Here is a 6,263-nt window from a genome sequence, read left to right on the forward strand (position 1 = left end):
GATTGTCCGGCACTCACTAGTGAGATGACCCCAGTACCTCAGTTCAGAATGCCGAAATCACCGGTCTTCTGTGTCCTTTGTGCTGGGAGTTGGAGACTGGAGCTGTTCCTATTCGGCCCCCATTAATATTTTACTCATTTTTTTTCAAATACACACTTTACTCCTAAGCTTTGTCAAAGTGTTAGATAAGCTTTAAAACAGAAAATAGCAGTTACTTTTTGTTATTTCCTTTTTCAATTGAAAATTTTACAAGTAAAATTTTACATTTAGTTAAATTTTTTAGTTTTAAAAAAGAGTTAGTTAGAAAGAGAAAAGTTGCAGAAAAGATTTTGTTTTCTTTTCCACACCGTCAGATATGTGTGACGTCGTAGGGCAGCATAGTCATGGTTATAAACATGGACTGTAGCGTCAAAGTGCTAGGGTTCAAATCCTGACTCTGCTGTCCTCTGGTTTTGTGACTTAAATAAGTCATTTACCAAATAGATCATAGCTCTGACCTTATAGAGTTGATGTGAGGATTAAATGAGATAGTATTTTAAATGATTAGAGTGATGTTTGGCAAATAGTAAGCTGTATAATTTTCTGATAAATTAAAAAGAAAAACTATGGACTCTACAGCATCTTGTCAGCATCTTGATTCAGATGAAGTTAAGTTAAAATAAATACCAAAGTTGCACAGTAGAGATAGTGGCTTCACGTTTCGGTCCTCGGACCCGGCAGCCTCCACTGGTGCTGAGCTGCTAGGAACCCTGTGTCGGGGAGCTCGTTGGAGCTTGAATCCATTGTCACTCCTGTGACTCACTGGCAAAAAAATAAATAAATAAAATAAAAAAAATTTTGAAGCAGATCACCCAGGAAAGCTCTTCTTTGGTGGTCTTAATACAGAAACAAATGAGAAAGCTCTTGAAGCAGTATTTGGCAAATATGGACGAATAGTGGAAGTACTCTTGATGAAAGACCCGGAAACCAACAAATCAAGAGGATTTGCTTTTGTCACCTTTGAAGCCCAGCAGATGCTGAGGATGCAGCTAGAGACATGAATGTAAAGTCTTTAGATGGAAAAGCCATCAAGGTGGAACAAATCACCAAACCATCATTTGAAAGTGGTAGACGTGGACCGCCTCCACCTCCAAGAAGTAGAGGCCCTCCAAGAGGTCTTAGAGGTGGAAGACGAGGAAGTGGAGGAACCAGGGGACCTCCCTCATGGGGAGGACACATGGATGACGATGAATATTACATGAATTTTAACGTGAGTTCTTCCAGGGGACCACTCCCAGTAAAAAGAGGACCACCACCAGGAAGTGGGGGTCCTCTCCCAAGAGATCTGCACCTTCAAGACCAGTTAGCAGTAGCAGTGGAAAGGGAGGAAGAGCTCCTGTATCACGTGGAAGAGACAGGGAGGTCCACCTGGAAGGGAACCACTGCCCTCTAGTAGAGATGTTTATTTGTCCCCAAGAGATGATGAGTATTCTACTAAAGACAGCTATTCAAACAGGCATTACCCAAGTTCTCGCGATACTAGAGATTATGCACCACCACCACGAGATTATACTTACCGTGATTATGGTCATTCTAGTTCACGTGATGACTATCTATCAAGAGGCTATAGCGAGAGATGGATATGGTCGTGATCGTGACTATTCAGATCATCCAAGTGGAAGTTCCTACAGAGATGCATATGAGAATTATGGTAACTCACGTAGTGCTCCACCTACACGAGGGCCCTGGCCATCTTATGGTGGAAGCAGTCCCTATGATGATTACAGCAGCTCACGGGACTGATATGGTGGAAGTCGAGACAGTTACTCAAGCAGCCGAAGTGATCTCTACTCAAGTGGTCGTGATCGGGTTGGCAGACAAGAAAGAGGGCTTCACCCTTCTATGGAAAGGGGGTACCCTCCTCCACGTGATTCCTACAGCAGTTCAAGCCGCAGAGCACCAAGAGATGGTGGCCATGGAGGAAGCTGATCTGATAGAGGGGGAAGCAGAAGCAGATACTAGAAACAAACAAAACTTTGGACCAAAATCCCAGTTCAAAGAAACAAAAAGTGGAAACTATTCTGTCATAACTATGCAAGGACTACTAAAAGGAACAATTGTGTTACATTTTTTAAATTCCCTGTTAAGTTCCCCTCCATAATTTTTACGTTCTTGTGAGACAAAAAGTAAAACATGTTTAATTTTATTTGATTTTATGACATTGCCTTTCAACAAGCAAATGTTAAATGTGTTAAGACTTGTACTAGTGTTGTAACTTTCCAAGTAAAAGTATCCCTAAAGGCCACTTCCTATCGGATTTTTCCCAGTAGATGGGCCAAGCAATTCTAAGATCTTCCACAAAACATTTAGCCATCTAAAATGGAGAGATGAATCATTCTACCTATACAAACAAGCTAGCTATTAGAGGGTGGTTGGGGTATGCTACTCATAAGATTTCTGGGTGTCTTCCAACTGAAATCTCAATGTTCTCAGTATGAAAAACCTGAAATCACATGCCTATGTAAGGAAAGTGCTATTCACCCAGTAAACCCAAAAAAGCAAATGGATAATGCTGGCCATTGTGCCTTTCTCACACTTCCTTGGGAATCTGCAGGAACCTCCCCTTTCCCCTCCTCCAGCAAGACCATTTAAGTGTGTGTTAAACAACTACAGAATACTAAATAAAAAGTTTGGCCAAAACAAAAACTGAAACAAAGCAAAACAAAACAATACCAAAGATGCTTTCAAGTAAAGATAAGGATGAAGGAAAGAAGCAAACCAGGAAAGGCACTGGCTCGACTACACTTACTATAGTATTGGTAGATGGATACACAGGCAGGTTGTTCTGTGAATCGCAGATTTCTCTATCATCTGGTGAATCTACTTTCTTCCATCTACTGGGAAATGTCTCTGAGTCTGCCCCATATAAATAGTAGGATCATACAAAGCTTGAGATGGAGGCAATCAGCTGAACTTGCTGCCTCTTAAGGAAAGCCCTGGAAGCAGAAAGAATACTAAGATCATGACTAGTAAGCAGATAGGCTGTTCTATTAAAAATAGAGTTAGGCCGGGCACAGTGGCTCACACCTGGAATCCCAGCACTTAGGAAGGCCGAGGCAGGTGGATCACCTGAGGTCAGGAGTTTGAGACCAGCCTGGCCAACATGGCGAATCCTTATCTCTACTAAAAGTAGAAAAATTAGCCGGGCTTGGTGGCGGGCACCTGTAATCTCAGCTACTCGGGAGGCTGAAGCAGGAGAATAGCTTGAACCTGGGAGGCGGAGCTTGTGGTGAGCCAAGATCATGCCACTGCATTCCAGCCTGGACCACAAGAGGGAGATTCCATCTTAAAAAAAAAAAAAAAAAAGAAGAAGAATAAATAGAGTTGACCCTCTCTACCATATTCTGCTTAATGGAATGAATCTTCAACCACTTCCCATTTTATGACGTTTGCTCTAAACAAATTAACGTGCTCTATTGACTGAAGCTCAATTCCATGTGCAAACTATCTTTGTAAATAGGAAATAATGAGGGTTGCCTCTCTTTCCAATGGGAAAATGAGAAACAATTCAATACAACTTTGCATCTATTTTCCAGCATTCTTTTTGATACAATAGCCCAAAGTGAAAGAGAACACCCCTCAAATGTAGAGATAGTTTTCTCTCCTGTGTTTCCTTCTCCAGTGTCATTAGCCTCCACTAACAATTCTGTAGTTCATGCTCAGGGAAATCACGAGGACGAAATTAAATGGAAACTCAGGCAACCATGTGCAATACTACAAATGGCATAATGAATCCTTAGGGCCATTACACAATTGTCTGTTTTCACAGAAAATTTTAAGTGTCTATGCTTGTGGAGAAGATTTAGTAACATAAAGTGCTAATGAAAAGGGAAGTGCGTGGTAGAGTCAATGCAGGCAAAATGTCTGCAAGTACAAATTCTCCCAAAAGACTCAAAATCTACATATGCTGTATCTATCTTACAGTGTTCCCTTTTAAACCGTTTTTGTGCATTTATTTGTTCAACACGTATTTAGCACCTCCTCATGCATTGCACTGTTCTAGGAACTGGGGAAAGTGTGAACAAGGCATGGAGCTTATGTTTTAATCAGGGAAAATAAAAAATTTCATAATTTTGCAATATATTTTCACGTAGTGATCAGTGATTCAAAGACAAATATAGCAAGGTAAGTGGCAATTTTTAGATATGATAATTAGGGAAGGCTTCTCTGAGGAGAGGACATTTAAGCAGAGGCTTGAGTAAAGTGGAAGAAGGAACTTAGGATTTCTGGGGAAGAGGGTTCAGATGGGAAAAGACAGCAGGTGCAAAGGCTGGTAACTGGAGAGTGCTTGGTTCAGATGAGGAACAGGAAGAAAGGCAATGTGGTTAGTGGGATGAGAAGAGGTTGGAGAAGAAACCAGGGGCTATATCACATAAGGCTTGGTTGGCTGTTGACTTTATTCTTTGCATGAGCGGAAGCTGTTGGAAGCTTCTGAGCAAGGAAATGAAATTAGCTGGTTTGTTATTATAACAACTCATTGGCTTCTACTGATGAATGAAAGGCAGCAGGACAGGAGTAGAAGCAGAGGAACCAGATGGGGAATACTTACTGTTGTGCAAGGACACCAGATCAGAAGAGGACAAAGCAATTGAAGGTATGTATGTTTAGTTCCTCTTTGGTGTTCTACTTGAAGCAGGCCTCATGTGCCATTAGCAGATTACATGTATTTCTATTAGCAGTTTACATATATTTCTATTGGTGCTTTACTTCTAACTGGATAGTATTGTTTTCTGTGGCAAAAGACAGAAAATGGAATAAATCCCCATAAACAGAGGAATGGTTGATTAAATTCTTACCATGAATTTATATAAAATCCCCATGAACAGGGGAATGGTTGAGTAAATTCTTACCATGAATTATTATACAATCATTGACAAGAGTGAGGTAAGTGAATACTGGGAAGGACATCCAGGATATACTTTTAAGTGAGAAAAAAATAGGTATATTGTATATATGTATGCATATTGCCTCAGTTTTGAAAATCAAAGAAAATTTCCAACTTCTATATAAGTATATGTATCAAATTATGTACGTATATATAAATATATAAGCATAGAAAGGGTATACAATTATAAACACAGGTTGTTAATAGATTGCCAACATTGGTTATTTGGGTAAGACCAGATAGACATTAAATACTGAAGTAGCATCTGTGTACTTTGGTGGCAGAAACTCTGAAGTAAAAATGACACATCCCAGTACAAACCAGGTGGAATAAGCCTAGTGTGGGACACAGGAGATGATCTAGAATTGTGTAAGAATTAGGCCTTTAGCCACAGTAATTAAGAGTTATTATCAGTTTGTTAGGGAGGGATTGGAGTTGGATCCTAAACCCCATCGTGTATCTTTTATATATAGTTTTATACAATTATGTATGAAAAAGTATATAAAATTCTTATTTAAAAATATTTCAGAAATAAACTAAGAAAATATTTAATTCATAATGTTTCACATTTTTAACATATGCATGAATGCATGACATAATGTACTTTTGAGCATATTAAAGAATGAAGTGAGCAGGCACTGAATTTGGAATGAGGTGTATATGTGTTTCCAACCATTCTGAATGATTAAGTAGAAAAAGAGTTGTGCAGGTTGTTAAAGACAGACTTCACCCATTTGGCGTGGGGTCTGCTCAGGAGAGAGGTGTAGCCACTATAGGCTTAGGTTTTCTGAAGCCAGTATCATATACTTTATCTCTGCGGAACGTTTCTCCTCTATATTTTTGATATTTGTGACCTTCAGCCAACACACTTCCTATGAAATCTGTGTTTAAGCAAGAACATTTGGTCTCTATAGTAACATTTAGTAATTAAAGCAATGCCTGTATTCAAACCTTCGTCACTGTGACGATAACTATACTCAAAGGAATTCTGGGAAGAGGAGTGGTTTCTTCACCTCCTGAACTCTAGCATGCGACCATGTTTGACAGACTTTTCCTTCTGGCTAATATAGCATGGCCTACATAGTTCTCCGTGTTGAAATTTGGCAGGGTAGCTTGCTAGTCACCAAATAGTCCTTTTAACATGTTTTGCTGATCATTGAGCCATATTTCTTCATCTGTTTTGACTTTTAAAGTGATTATATGTGAGTAGTATCTCATGGGAGACAGAGGAAAAGAACGAGGTGTTTTTTTTCCCTTTTTCTTTCTTTCTTTCTTTCTTTCTTTCTTTCTTTCTTTCTTTCTTTCTTTCTTTCTTTCTTTCTTTCTTTCTTTCTTTCTT

The 6,263-nt window shown here is 39.4% G+C and overlaps 1 pseudogene across 1 annotated transcript; it reads left to right on the plus strand.

Moving 5' to 3' along the window:
- Positions 1–845: 845 nt before the first annotated feature.
- LOC105501953 lies at positions 846–2,690 on the plus strand (annotated as a pseudogene). Its single transcript, XR_001000259.1, has one exon. The product of XR_001000259.1 is annotated as an RNA-binding motif protein, X chromosome-like (transcript).
- Positions 2,691–6,263: the final 3,573 nt, after the last annotated feature.

Source organism: Colobus angolensis, unplaced genomic scaffold, assembly GCF_000951035.1.
Source record: "Colobus angolensis palliatus isolate OR3802 unplaced genomic scaffold, Cang.pa_1.0 Scaffold763, whole genome shotgun sequence".
NCBI classification, from domain to species: Eukaryota; Metazoa; Chordata; class Mammalia; order Primates; family Cercopithecidae; genus Colobus; species Colobus angolensis.